The 15,235-nt window shown below is 39.5% G+C and overlaps 1 pseudogene; it reads right to left on the bottom strand.

Annotated features, from left to right (window-relative positions):
- Positions 1-475: 475 nt before the first annotated feature.
- LOC102921951 (vomeronasal type-2 receptor 116-like) lies at positions 476-14,999 on the bottom strand (annotated as a pseudogene).
- Between the last annotated feature and the right edge of the window lie 236 nt (positions 15,000-15,235).

Here is a 15,235-nt window from a genome sequence, read left to right as displayed (position 1 = left end):
CCATGAAAAAGTGGTGAGATGTCTTAAGGCCTTCAGAAACAATACACTATATTGACATGTTTGTTGTATTGTATGTCAAATTTACAACATGTTTAATAATATTTACATATATAACTTGTGAATATGTTCATCAGCATATGTAATTGACAGTGGAAATAAATTTTTTGAATAATCTAGTTGTCAAGTTAATAAAATATATGAATGTTCCAAGTGGTTGAACTCACAAATTAGGATTTCATCAGGAATTGAAATCAATATCACAAAAGTAATAGTGAATGCAAGAGGAGGACTCAAAATGTAGGATGTATCTCAACATGAAAAAAGTGATGGATGCATAATTTGGTAAGCTTAATATGATTACTTAAAGAAATAACAGCTTATGGGATCAAATGCCAAATTATAGCTTCATGTGTGATGATTCAGATAGTGAAAAACCATCATGCTTCAAAGCTCTTTAATGTAAGACACATGTGAGCTAGGTTTTAAGGATTTTCCTTGTAGCATATGTTTTGTCCCTGATATGATGAATTGAATTCCTTTCTGGTCTTAATAGTATGATGTAGTACTTGGATGCAAAGATGATGCCTAAGATTAATGTACTAGAATTCAAGATAGAGAGGATTTCCATAGCCACCATGACCTTCCCTTTGGTGCTATGGTAGACAGGTAGAAAGCTGACCCAGACAAGGCAGAACACCAGCATGCTGAAAGCCAGGAACTTGGCTTCATTGAATGTGTCAGGCAGATTCCTGGACAAAAAAAGCCATAAGGTAGCTGCCTATAGCCAGTGTTCCCAGATATCCCAGGATTCAGTGGAAGGCAATAGCTGAGCCTTTGTTGCAAATGATGATGATGTGTCCACGTTCTGAATGGGCATCTTTGTCAATAAATGGAGAAAAGTTGCCAGAAAAATTCCAAAGAGAACAACTTGCAGTAGGGTACAGATGGGAATGATGAAATTAGGGGTCCTTGCTATCAGCAGCCACGTCCTCATTCTCCCTGGAGTAGTGATCTTAAAGGCTATAAGTACAGTGAGAGTGTTGACCATCATAGTGGAAAGAGCCACAGTGAACAGAAGTCCAAATATGTTCTGCTGCAGGATACAGGTGACTGTGCTAGGATGGCCAATATAAAGAAAGGGACAGAGAAAACAGAGGATGAGAGTGATGAGCAGGTTATAACTGAGATGCTGATTATTGGCCTTGACAATTGGAGTGTCTCTATGCTTCAAAAACATCCCGAGAATGACAGCTGTGAGTGATGAGAAGCCCAGGGATATGAAGCTGAGCATCTTTCCCAAGGGGTCATCATAGGTCAGAAATGTGACAGTCTTATGTTGGCAGTGGCTCTTCTCAGTATTTGCATAGTGTGTTTCTGGACACTTCACACACTGATCCACATCTGGCAGAAATGCTGGTGATCATGAATGCATACTCAGGTTTTCTCTTTTATCCTAAGCCACTTCCATGCTCTGGAACATTGCAATGTTATCTGGACCATCTTGCTTTCTTTCAGATACAAATACAGAACAATTAAACTCCATTTGCCTTCTGCTTTAGGCTGACAGAAATTAAATATCCCCAATGCTTTCTCTGTTGTTACTTGTATGGTGTCTTCGCCTTTAGTGACACTGTTGTATTTGCTTTACAAGCTTTTAGAGCACTGAATACATTGCATGCACCTAATTTTGCTCTGATATTGCTTCTTCGTTAATACATTTCCATTCTTTTTAAATTTTTTTTAATTTTACGATACTATTCAGTTCTACATTATAGCCACAGATTCCCTTGTTAACTCCCTTCCTACACCCTTCCCCTTCCCCCCAGCCCACCCTCCATTCCCACCTCCTCCAGATCAAGGTCTCCCCCGAGGACTGGGATCGACCTGATAAACTCAGTCCAGGCAGGTCCAGTCCCCTCCTCCCAGCTTGAGCCATGCGTCCCTGCATAAGTCCCAGGTTTCAAACAGCTAACTCATGCAACGAGCCCAGGACCTGGTACCACTGCCTAGATGACTCCCAAACAGATCAAGCCAATCGACTGCATGCCAGTAGGATTTGCTGAAGGAGGCAGAGGCAGGAGGATCATGAGTTCGAGGCCAGCCTGGACATTTCCATTCTTAAGAGGGCATGGGACTTCAGTGTGATAGAGAGGATTTACTTTGAAATCCTTATCTTATAATTCTGTTCTCTTATATGTAGCCCAAATGTACCTACATTCATGAAGTCCAGGGTATTATCTAAGTTTCCTCATTCTCTGAAGGAGCCTGAGTAAATTTAAATTCTGAACTTCTTGCAGCCTTGCCACTCTTCTCATAACTCTATAAAATAGTATCTATGTAGTGCATTGATACAGAACTGCTCATGTATTTTTATGTCTTTATGGAACAGTGTTTTAACACCGTGTTCCTGATATCTTGTCAATTTACTCCTAGATTATGATTTATGCTTATGGATTTTCTGCAATATTTTCAATATATTAATAATGTCCATATTTCTATATACATTTTTCTTTGGGATATATATTTAATTATTTTTATAGCATCACATTACCATTCATAATCCTTATGTGATACATTCTTATCATGATTTTATCCTCCTGGAACTCCTCTCAGATTCTCCCCATCTCCATGCCCACCCAATTCCACCCTTTTTCTTTTTCTCTTTCTTTAAAAAGAGAAATAAACAAAACACCAACAAAATGACAATTTAAAAAACCTTACTCTCTCACACAGGCACACACAATCTACAAAAACTCAAAACACAAAGTTGTAAACCGAAGTATAAAGGAAAAGTCCAAAAAGACCAGAAGAAAATAAATAAGAATTAGAGCCACAAACAGCACCTCCTTCCCTGAGCCCCCTATTCTAGCCCACGACTCTGCCAGCTTTACTGGAGCCAGGCTGGCCCTAGAGACATACCAACAACATATAACCTTTGCAGCCCTCCTCTAACTCTCATCCAGCATCCTACCACCATCCCAACCCCCATTTCCTCCTCTGAAAATGTAATGCCTCCCATGGGTACTCAGCAAAGCCTGGGACATTCAGTTGAGGCAGTTCCAAGCCCCTCCCTCCTGCATCAAAGTTGTGCAATGGACTCCCAAATGCCAGTTCATGTCCCAGGGATAGATCTGGATCCCACTTCCAGGGCTCCCTTAAACAGACCAAGGTACACAACTGAATCCCATATGCAGAGTTCCTAGTCCAGTCCCGTGTCGGCTGGACAGCTGTTGGTCTAATGTTCATGAATTCCCACTAGCTAGGTTCTGTAATCTCTGTAGATTTTCCCATTATGATCTTGATGCCTTTTGCTCATAGAAACCATCTTTCCTCTTTTTTATTTTATTTGACAATACTATTCAGTTCTACATAATAGTCACAGATTCCCTTGTTCTCCCCTTCCTGCCCCTCCCCTTCCCCCCAGCCCACCCCCCATTCCTACCACCTCCAGATCAAGGCCACCCCTGAGGACTGAGATCTACCTGATAGACTCAGTCTAGGCAGGTCCAGTCGCCCCCTCCCAGATTGAGCCAAGTGTCCCTGTGTAAATCTCAGGTTTCAAACAGCTATCTCATGCAGAGAGCCCAGGACCTGGTACCACTGCCTAGATGCCTCCCAAACAGATCAAGCCAATCGACTGTCTCACCTATTCAGAAGGTCTGATCCAGTTGGGGGCACCTCAGCCTTTGGTTCATAGTTCATGTGTTTCCATTCATTTGGCTATTTGTCCTTGTGCTTTATCCAACCTTGGTTTCAACAATTCTTGCTCATATAAACCGTCCTCTTTCTCACTAATTAGACTCCCAGCTCTCCACCCAGGGACCTAGCTGTGGATGTCTGTATCCAGATTCCTCAGTCCTTGGATGGGGTTTCAAAGAACCTGGAAACAACCTAGATTCCCATCAACCTAAGAACAGATAAAGAGAATGTGATAAAAATACACAATGGAGTAATACTCAGCAATAAAAAATAATGGCATCATAAAATTTGGAGGCAAATGAATGGAACTAGAAAATACCATTCTGAGTGAAGTAACCCAGACTTAGAAGTACAAACATGGTATGTACTCACTCATAAGTGGATACTAGATGGAAAGCAAAGAATAACTAGATTACAACCCACAACTCCAGAGAGGCTAGCTAACAAGGGGACTCTAAGAAAGATACATGGATCACCCTGGGAAGAGAAAATAGATGAAATATCCATGAGTAAACTCGGGGTGGTAGCGAAATGGAGGATGGGTTTGGGGAATGAGAACATAATGGAATGGGATGGTTGAACTGGGACAGGGACTGAGTAGGAGATCAATGAAAGAGATACCTTGATAGAAGGAGACATCATGAGGATAGGGAGAAACCAGGATTACAGGGAAGTTTCCATAGTAGAGAGGATGCCTGAACTGGCATACCCCAGTAATTGGATCAGTAGGTACCCTAACTGTCATCATGGAGCCTTCTTCCACTAACTGATGGAAGCCAATGTAAAGATAAACAACCAAACACCAGGCTGAGCTTCAGGAGTCCAGTTGAAGAATAAAGAAGAGGGATTCCATGAGAAAGAGGCATCAAGATCATGTTGGAGAAACCTATAGAGACAACCAAACCAAACAAGTTTGAGCTCATGACCTTTAGACCAACAGCTATGGAACCTCCATGGTACTGGACTAGGACCTCTGTGTAAGCAAGACAGATGTGTATCTTGATCTGTTTATGGGAGTTGTCAGCAGTGGGATCAGGATCCATCTCTGGTGCATGAGCTGGCTTTTTGGAGCCCACTACTTATGGTGGGATACCTTGCATAGCCATAATGAATGGGGAGTGGCATGGACCAGCCTCAACTGAATGCACCAGGCTCTGCTGACTCCCCATGTGAGGTCTTACTTTGACAGAGGAGGGAATAGGGGTGGGTTGGTCATGGGGGGGAAGCTGGGAGGTTTGGAGAAAGGAAGAAAGGGCAATTTTTTGTTATTATATAAACTGAATAAAACCTTTTTAATTATAAAAAAAGAAGCACATCTCAACATCAAATATATGTTAACTCAGAGTAAGGAGTTGGAAAATATTTTCCAAGCAGATGGACCTAAGAAGCAAGCTGGTGTAGCTACTATAATATCTAACAAAATAGACTTCCAAACAAAGTTAATCATAAGAGGTAGAGAAGAACATTTCATACCTATCAAAAGGAAGAAAAAACTCCAAGAAAAGAACTTTGCAGTTTTTAACACCATGGCTCAAATGTCAAAGCCCTAACATTTGTAAAATAAACATTTCTAAACCTGAAATCACACAAAATCCTCACACATTAATTATAGAAGACTTCAATAACCCTCTCTCATCAATAGACAGGCTATCCAGATAAAACATAAACAGTGAAATAATGGAGCTAAGAGATGTTATAACTCAAATGAACTTAACAGACATTTACAGAACAGTTCACCCAAACACACAAAAAAAAGAATATACTTTCTTTTCAGCATCCCCTGGAACAGTCTCCAAAGTTTGCCAAATACTTGCCACAAAGCAAGTTCAATAGATACAAGAAAACTGAAATAACCACATATACTTTATCAGACTACAGTGGATTAAAGTATTTCAGCAACAACAGAACATTCATCTACTGAATCACTACTGGTTCAAGAAGAGATAAAGAAAATAAAGACTTCCTAGACTTCAATGAAAATGAATGTACCACATACCTAAACTTATGTATGTTGATATTTTATTTGTGCTGAAATGTGAATTGATTTTTTTTTTTCGAGACAGGGTTTCTCTGTGTAGTTTTGTGCCTTTCCTGGAGCTCACTTGGTAGCCCAGGCTGGCCTCGAACTCACAGCGATCCGCCTGGCTCTGCCTCCCGAGTGCTGGGATTAAAGGCGTGCGCCACCACCGCCTGGCTGTGAATTGATTTTTATGTTAATAAATATATTTACCAGTGGTTCAGAGCTAAAAGCAAGCAATTCAGCAGAAGTCGGGCAGTTGTGACACATGCCCTTAACCTGATCACATGGCAGGCACAGTCTCTGTGTTTTCAAGGACACAGCCAAGCGGTGACCCGAACCTTCAATCTCAGTATGAACCATAGAGACCTGGAGGTCTGTGTAGACAGGCAATGATGAGGAAATCATGTGGTTGGGTTTAAAGCCAATTAGAAGGTAGAACAAAAAGGCAATAAAAAGACAGGTCACATAGGAGAAGGTCTCTCTCAGGGGAAGGACGGCAGTGACTGGTAAGCTAAAGGCTATTCACTAGTGCTCTGATCTTTGGTCCTATTAACTGTGCATTTGGCTCCGTGTTTCTTATTTAATAAGACCGTTTATAATTTCATCCACACTTATGTGACCCAATGAAAGTGGTGTAGAGGAAAGTTCATAAGACTAATTGCCTACATGAAAAGGACAGATCTCATACCAGGAATGTAAGAGTACATCTGAAAGTTTTAGAACAAAATGAAACCAGAACACCGAAGAGGAGTAGATGGAAAAAAATCAGTCTGAGGCCTAAAATCAGTAAACAGAAACATAGAGATCATTGCAAAGAATCAATGAAATAAAGCATTGCTTTTTGAGAAAATCATCAAGACAGACAAACCTCCATCCAAACTAATTAAAAGACACAGAGAGAATACCCAAACTAACAAAATCAGAGATGACAAGTGGGTTACAGCAACAGTCAGCAAGGAAACCCAAAGAAACATTATGTCAAACTTTAAAAACCTGTTCTCAACAAAATTGGAAAACCTGAAAGAAATGGATATTTTTCTTGATAGAGACAACTTACCAAAGATAAATCAAGATCAATTAAACAAATTAAACTGACCTATAATCCCCAAGGAAATAGAAGCAGCCATTAAAAATCTTTCAACCAAAGAAAGCCAGGGACCAGATGGCTTTATCAAAGAATTCTCCCAGACCTTTGAAGAAGAGCTAATATCAACATTCCTCCAATTATTCCACAAAACAGAAACAGAAGGCACATTGGCAAATCCATTTTATGAGGCCATGGTAACCTTGACACTCAAACCACAAAAAGAGTCAACAAAGAAACAGAGTTACAGACTAATTTCCCTTATGAACATAGAATCAAAAATAATAAAATACTTGCAAGCAGAATCCAAGAATATATCAAAAAGATTATGTACCATGATCAAGTAAGCTTTATCCCAAAGATTTAGAGATGTTTTAATATACCAAAATCAGTGAATATATTCACCATACAAACAAACTGAAGGAAAGAAAAGAGCATGATTATCTCACTGGATGCTGAAAAATCCTTTGAAAAAATTAAACACCCTTTTATGATATAAGTCTTGGAGAAATTAGGGATACAAGGAACATACTTAATCATTGCTAAGGCAATTGATGGCCAGCCTATAGCCAATATTAAAGTGAGTGGACAGAAATCCCATTAAATTCAGGAACAAGACAAGGCTGTCCACTCTCCTCATATTTATTCAATATAGTACTTGAAGTTCTAGTTAGAGCAACAAGATAACAAAAGGAGATCAAGGACATAGAAACTGGAAAGGAAGAAGCAAACTTTTACTATTTGCAGATGATATGATAATATGCATAAGTGACCCCTAAAATTCTACCAGGGAACTCCTACAGCTGATAAACATCTTCAGTAATGTGGCAGGATACAAGATTAATTCAAAAAATCAGCAGTTCTCTTATATATAAATCATAAATGGGCTAAGAAAGAAATCAGAGCAACACTACCCTGTACATAGCCACAATTAATATGAAATACCTTGGGGTACCTCTAACTAAGCAAGTGAAAGACCTGTATAAAGAGACTTTTACATCTCCGAAGAAAGAAATTGAAAAAGATGTCAAAAAATGGAACGCTCTCCCATGCTTGTAGAAAGGATGGATTAACATAGTAAAAATGGCAATCTTATCAAAAGCAATGTACAGATTCAATGCAATCCCCATCAAAACCCCAACATGATTCTGTACAGACCTGGAAAGAACAATACTCAACATCATTTGGAAAAACAAAAAATCCAGGAGAGCTAAAAAATTCTGTACAACAACCCCCCACTGGTGGCTTTACTATCCTTGACATCAAACTCTACTATAGAGCTACAGCAATAAAAAACAGCTTGGTATTAGTATAAAAACTGACATGTGAACCAATGGAATCGAATTGAAGACCCTGACATTAACCCACCCACCTATAAATACATGATTTTTGACAAAGAAACCAAAACTGTACAATAGAAAAAAAGAAAGCATCTTCAACAAATGGTGCTGGAATAAGTGAATGTCAACATGTAGAAGATTCCAGATAGATCTATATCTATTGCCATGCACAAAACCCAAGTCCAAGTGGATCAAAGACCTCAATATAAAACAAGTTACACTGAACCGGATAGAAGAGAAAGTAGGGAATAGTTTTGAACGCATTGGTACAGGAAACCACTTCTTAAATATAGACCAGTAGCATAGACACTGATATCAACAATTAATAAATGAGACCTCCTGAAACTTAGAAGCTTCTGTAAGGTAAAGGACACAGTAAATAAGACAAAATGACAGCCTACAAAATAGGAAAGGATTTTCACCAATGCCACATCTGACAGAGGGCTAATATCCAAAATATATAAAGAACTCAAGAAACTAGACATCAAAATAACAAAAAATCCGATTAAAAATGGGCTATAGAACTAATCAGAAAATTCTCAAAGGAAGAATTTCAAACGGCCAATAGACATTTAAGGATATCCTTAATTATCAGGGAGATGCAAATAAAAATGACTCTGAGATTCCATCTTACACCTGTCAATATAGCTAAGATCAAAAACACTGAAGACCGCTTATGTTGGAGAGGATGTGGAGTAAGGGGGACACTCCTCCACTGTTGGTGGGAGTGCAAACTGGTACAGCCACTTTGGAAATCAGTATGGCAGTTTCTCAGAATATTGGGATACAATCTCCCTCAAGACCCAGCTATACCACTCTTCGGCATATACCCTAGGAATACTCAATCATACCACAAGGACACATGCTCAACTATGTTCATTATTGGTAATAGCCAGAATCTGGAAACAACCTAGATGCCCCTCAACTGAAGAATGGATTAAGAAAACGTGGCACATATACACAATAGAGTACTATTCAGCAGAGAAAAACATTGATATCATGAAATTTGCAGGCAAATATGTGGAACTAGAAAATATGGACCTGAGTGAGGTAACCCAGACTCATTAGGACAAACATTGTATGTATCCACTCATAAGTGGATACTAGACATAAAGCAAAGGGTAGTCAGGCAACAACCCACAACTACAGAGAAGCTAACTAACAGGGAAGACCCAAAGAGGAGTGCATGGGATGCCTTGGAAAGGGGGAATAGATGAGATCTCCATGAGTGAACTGGGGATGAGGGGTAGGCAATGGAGGGTAGGGGGTAGTGGATGAGAAAATAAGGGAATGGGATGGTTGAGCTGGAACAGGAAGTGAGGGGGAATGCAATGAAAGAGATACTATGATAGAGAGAGACATCATGGGGATAGAGAGAAACCCAGTGCTAGAGAAGCTGCCAGGAATCCCCAGGGATGACCCCAGCCTGGTCCAATAGCAATAGTGTAGAGGGTGCCTGAACTGAACTGGTTTGCCCCAGAGATCAGACCAGTGAATACCCTAACTGTCATGACAGAAGTTTTCTCCAATAACTGATGGAAGCAGATGTAGAGATCCACAGCCAATCACTAGATAGTGTTCCAGGAGTGCAGTCAAAGAGAGAGAAGAAGGGTTCTATGAGCAAGTGCATCAGGATCATGATTGGAAAACACCTGGGGACGATCAAACCAAACTAGAGGGAACTCGTGAAAGTTGGATCAATGGCAATGGAGCCTACATGGGACTGGAGTAGGCCCTTTGCATGGCAAGACAGTTATGTAGCTTGGTATGCTTGGGAAGCCCCCTGGTGGCAGGATCAGAATCTATCTCTGGCACATGAGTGGGCTTGTGGGGTCCACTACCTATGATGGGACCCCTCATGCAGTCTTGAGGCAGGGGGAAGGGCTTGGATTTGCCTTTCCTGAATGCACTTCTCCATAGGAAGGCTTGCCTTCTAGTGTTCAGGAGTGGGGTGTGCATTAGGAGATGGAGGCTGGGGGGTGGGAGGAGGGAAGAGGGAGATCTTTGATTGGTGTGTAAAATGAATGAAAACATTTTTGTAATAAAAAATGAGGTGCAAATCTAAACAGAATTCTCAATTGAGGATGCCAAAATGGCTGAGAAATACTAAAAGAAATGTTCAACAACATTACCCATCAGGCAAATACAAATTAAAAATATTTTGAGATTCCATCTTACACCAGTAAGAATGGCTATGATCAATAACACAAGTGACTACTTATGCTGGTGAAGATGCAAAGCAAATGGAAGACTCCTTCATTGCTGGTGGGAATGCAAACTTGTATAGCACTTGGAAATCAATATAGTGATTTCTCAGAAAATTGGGAACTGACCTACCTCAGGAACCATTTATACCACTCTTGGGCATAGATGCCGAGGATGCTCCATCCTACCATAAAGACACTTCCTCAACTCTGTTTACAGCAGCATTATTCATAATAGCTCAAAATTGGAAACAATCTAGATACACCTCAACTAAAGAATGGATAAAGAAATGTGGTACACAATGGGGTATATTCATGTGTTAGAAAAAATTGACATCATGAAATTTCCTGGTAAACGGATAGAACTAGAAAAAATTCATCCTTTGTAAGATAACCCAGTGCAAGAAAGAGAACCATGATATATTGTCACTTATAAGTGAATATTAGCTGTTAAGTAGAGAATAATAACACTATAATTCACAGACTCAGGGAGGTTAAGTAACAAGAAGGGATCGTGGGTGAAAATGGATCTCCTTGGGAAAGGGAAATGTATTAGATTTTGTGGGTGTACTAGGTGCAGGTGGGGATGGTAACAGAGTTATCAGGATGGGTAGGAGAGACACAGGGAGATGGTAGGGGGAGATTCTATTGGAATAGTTAGATACATAGGGAGCTATTTGGAAATCCAGTGCAGTGGATACTTTATGGAAGCTATGAGGGTAACCATTGAGAGGACTCCTAGTAATGGAGGATTTGGAGTCTAAACTGGCCATCTTATTTTACCAGGCTAGACTCTCATTGGTGGGACCTGGACCCCAATCCAGCCACAAAACATTCCAACCACAACTTGTCTTGCAAGCAAGCTGTTTGGGGCAATGGAAGCTCAGAGCTTATGGGGATGGCCCATCAGTGACTGATCTATCTTGAGACTCAAGTCATGAGAAAGAGCTCATGCTTTACTTTATCTGGATGTCCAGAAACCTTAATCTGAATGCTCAGGGACCTAGAGTAGTAACACACTACTGATGAGAGAGAGAGAGAGAGAGAGAGAGAGAGAGAGAGAGAGAGAGAGAGAGAGAGATAGATGGAGGGAGAGAGAGGGGGAGGGAGAGGGGGAGGAGAGGTGGGTGGAGAGGGAGAGGGAGAGGGAGAGGGAGAGGGAGAGGGAGAGGGAGAGGGAGAGGGAGAGGGAGAGGGAGAGGGAGAGGGAGAATGGAGTGAAGCAGCCTTTTGAAAGCTCCTTTCCCACCATAAATTACAGTCCTCTTTCAACAAAGTCAAATCTCCTAATCCTTCCAAAACAGTCCAACAACCATAGACCAAGTATTCAAACATATGAGCCTCTGGGGGCCATTCTCATTTAAACTACCGCACATGTATCTGCTCTGCCTTCATGAACTCTAAAAGTCTGAAATTGTAACCCAATGCAAGGTCTTCTTTTTTCAGATGCTTGGTCATGGTGCCATTTTATAGGAATAGAAAAGAAAGCAAGACAATGTGCACGATGACATGAAGCATACTGCTCTGGTGTGGGAAGGTGGTTTTCTGTAGACAGACATTTCCACAATTGTTCAGGAGCACAAAGCAATTATGAATTTCAATTTCAATAGTATGTTATTCCAGTTGGAAAAATGAACTGTAACCAGTGGTTTTCTGACAGTTGGAAGGAAGAGGATAGTCTTCACTGAAGTGAGTTCACTTACAGATATTTTTCATTTGCTTGGATATTGCAGATGTAGATATTTTCTGTGAATGTTTTTTTCATGATTGACATGCACCTGTCTCTTTAGCAATCTCATTCTCTGGGCATTGCTTGCAGTCAAAGCAACAGGCAGCCTCCCCCTCTCGGTAGGTTTTCCTGAATCCAGGATGACAGTTCTCACTGCATACAGACTGAGGAATCTGAGAATAATAAATGAATGTTAGCAAAAGGTCATGTTTTATGGAATCTCTAATAGAGTGTTTTTGAATATTAAGCTGTTAATTTATTTATGTTAATATTTCTAAATGCAGAAAGTTGATTTTTTTATTAGTAAGGTGAGTTATTCACAGGCCCATGTGAAATACTTGGCCCTAGTAACATTACTTTGTTGGAAAATTGTTCAAAGATTATGAGGTGATGCATAAAAGTAAGAATTTAGGTCTTTGGTAGCATGTCTTGGTGACATAATAGCTACAAAACTATTGTTTCTTGACTCCCGGATAGAAAGGCAAATGAGTTTTTTCTTCCGTGGTAACGGTTCATCTTGTCTTCCATGGTAGAGATTCATCTTAGAACAACTGTGTAAACCAATCTTGTAGAAATATTGTGGAAATTTTTCTAGATTAGTTTATTTGAGGTAAAAAATAATCCTCTCTAAAGTGGGTGGCCCCAATTTATTGGCCCTGGTCATCTAGTGAAATAAAGGAAGAAATGATGATAATGGCAGAGTTCTGCTATCTCTGCATCTTGACTGTTGATGCAATGTGAACATCTACCTCTACCACCTAAAAACATGGCTTTCTGCAGTGAGTGAATATATTCTCAAACTGTGAGCCAAGAAGAGTCTCCCATTCTGTTTGTTAAGTAGCATTTTTGCAATGGCAAAACAAACAACTATCACATCTACATATTCCCATAATGCTCTTCCATCTTGACAGATACTTAGAAGCAAAAGAACTACTGACCATTGACTGAAACCTTGCAAGATGGGACCAAAATAAATCTTTTGTTGGGTGATCTGTGAAAATATTGGAAATCATCCTGAAAAAGATACTTTTATGTATGTTAAAAAATGAGCAGATTGGAAAATAGTTCATTCACCAAAATTAGGTACGAAGATAATGCTTTATATTGGTCATTATGTGTCTATAAATGGGCCCTGTGTGAGCAGTGAAGGGTCATGACACATAGGAATATAGTTTTTGAAATTTATATAGGTCAAAATACTAAAGTAGGATGCAACCCACCTTTGTTAATCCTGTAGCCCACTGTACCATGTCATAAGATAAGGACAATTCCTGGCCCTCTGGAGCATTTGGTGAAAATCTTCCTACTTTGCATTTATCCCAAGACCTTTTGGGAAATTCCAAAAACTGAGAATTTCATATTGTGCATGAGATTTCCTTTTCCAATCCAGGACCACCTGGTCTCCAACATGATTGATGAGTTGTGTGTTCTTTAGAAAAGGGTGAAGCTAAAAGACATACATGCCTTATGCTACATAAACTTCAGAGAAGTGCAAAAGAGGCATAATCAGGGAACATCTCTTCTTGATTTTAATCCATATTGTGAAAAGCACCTTTAATATACTTTAATATAGGTACTACTCATATAAAACAAATGAAACGCAACAGGAATGGAAACATCATTATCGTTCTAATATATCCAATCAATCCCTTTAGAAAACATAGAACCAAGAACTCTTAAATCATAAATATGAATGGAAAAAACTCTCACCTTCTTTGAAAATATATTCATATTTGGGTTAGAGAAAAGGCTCTGAGGTGAAGATCACTGTCTTGTCTTTCAGAGGACCCTGGTTCAATTCCTAACACCTACATAGTAGCTTACAACTGCCTGTAACTCTACTTCAAGGGGACCCTACCCCCTCACACAGACACAAACACAGGCAAAACACTAATGTTCATAAAATAAAAAAAAGAAATACAAAAAGAAAGTACAGTCATATCCAATTAAGTTTTGAAAATATTTAGTTTCACTATGTAAAAGTAAATGATTTTATGAGTGTTCATTTATGTAACATAAGCATTTTAGAAGTCTTCACGTCCATTGTGACAATTATCTGTGTCTCTCTTTACTGTTATGTGAAATCTCTGAGGTAAATGGACTTTTTGTATTGAAAAATTTACCCTGCAAATATTGTGTGACCCTTTGCAATACAACTACATATCAACTTAAAAGAGATTCTTCCTTTTACAATCTCTCTTGCAGCTTTTTAACAAAATAATCTAAACTATGTATTGTCTAGTTTTAGTACATTTATAAACCCTTGGGGTGGCATATTTTTGATGGTATAATGCTACAGAAATGCTGTTACTTGCCAGGGGAAGAATGCCATCTCTTTACCTTTTCCACGAGTTTAAAATTGTACTTGATTGAGAGTCATCTCATGTAGACTGTGGGCCATAGCATACACTGCATTGTACACATTGTAACTCTCTTCTTTCATGGCAATGTCAAACATGTTCCCTGGTAAGAATCTCAAGGAGGTGTTAGGCAGACAGTTATCCACAATTTTACAGTTTTTCCTCAAAAATGAACAGTTGAAGAATGAGTGCCATAATATGGGAAGATAAATGTCTTCTGGGTATTTGGAAGGATTGGCTGTCTGGATAAAATCTGTAAACTTATTGATCTCCACATTATGTTGTGAAAAAATAAGGGTCCCATGCAATGCATCTAACAGGAAATAGTTATCAAATGTGGAATGATCCCATTGTGAGTTCAGGACGCAGACTTTCCATGTGGGTAATATCTGCTTAATATTTACTATTAAGCTTAATAGATAATCAGTGTACCAATAAATAATAATCACATTTGCTGATGATTCCAGGATTTTCACCTGATTTTTCCAGGAAGTGGCCAGAAATGAACACCTGATGACTAGGATCATTTCCACAAATGCTATGGAGACTCCATTTTTCTCCATCTTTATTCTCAAATCTGACAGGATCTGGGAACCTTTGTGAGAATTTATGATCAACAGCCCAACCCAGTTCCAGTGGAAATGAAGCATCAAAGATACAATGCCAAGTGTCAGATATATGTCCTTGGGGGCCATCTGTTACAGGGAAGAAAATCTTCTTTGTTCAATGAGGGTAGTATCAAAAGGCCTAAAACTAAGCTGTAGGGAAAAACAATCAGAAAGAAGAACATTGTCATGAA

This window comes from Peromyscus maniculatus, chromosome 1 (genome assembly GCF_049852395.1).
Source record: "Peromyscus maniculatus bairdii isolate BWxNUB_F1_BW_parent chromosome 1, HU_Pman_BW_mat_3.1, whole genome shotgun sequence".
Classification (NCBI taxonomy): domain Eukaryota; kingdom Metazoa; phylum Chordata; class Mammalia; order Rodentia; family Cricetidae; genus Peromyscus; species Peromyscus maniculatus.
This window is presented reverse-complemented; position numbering and strand designations above follow the sequence as displayed.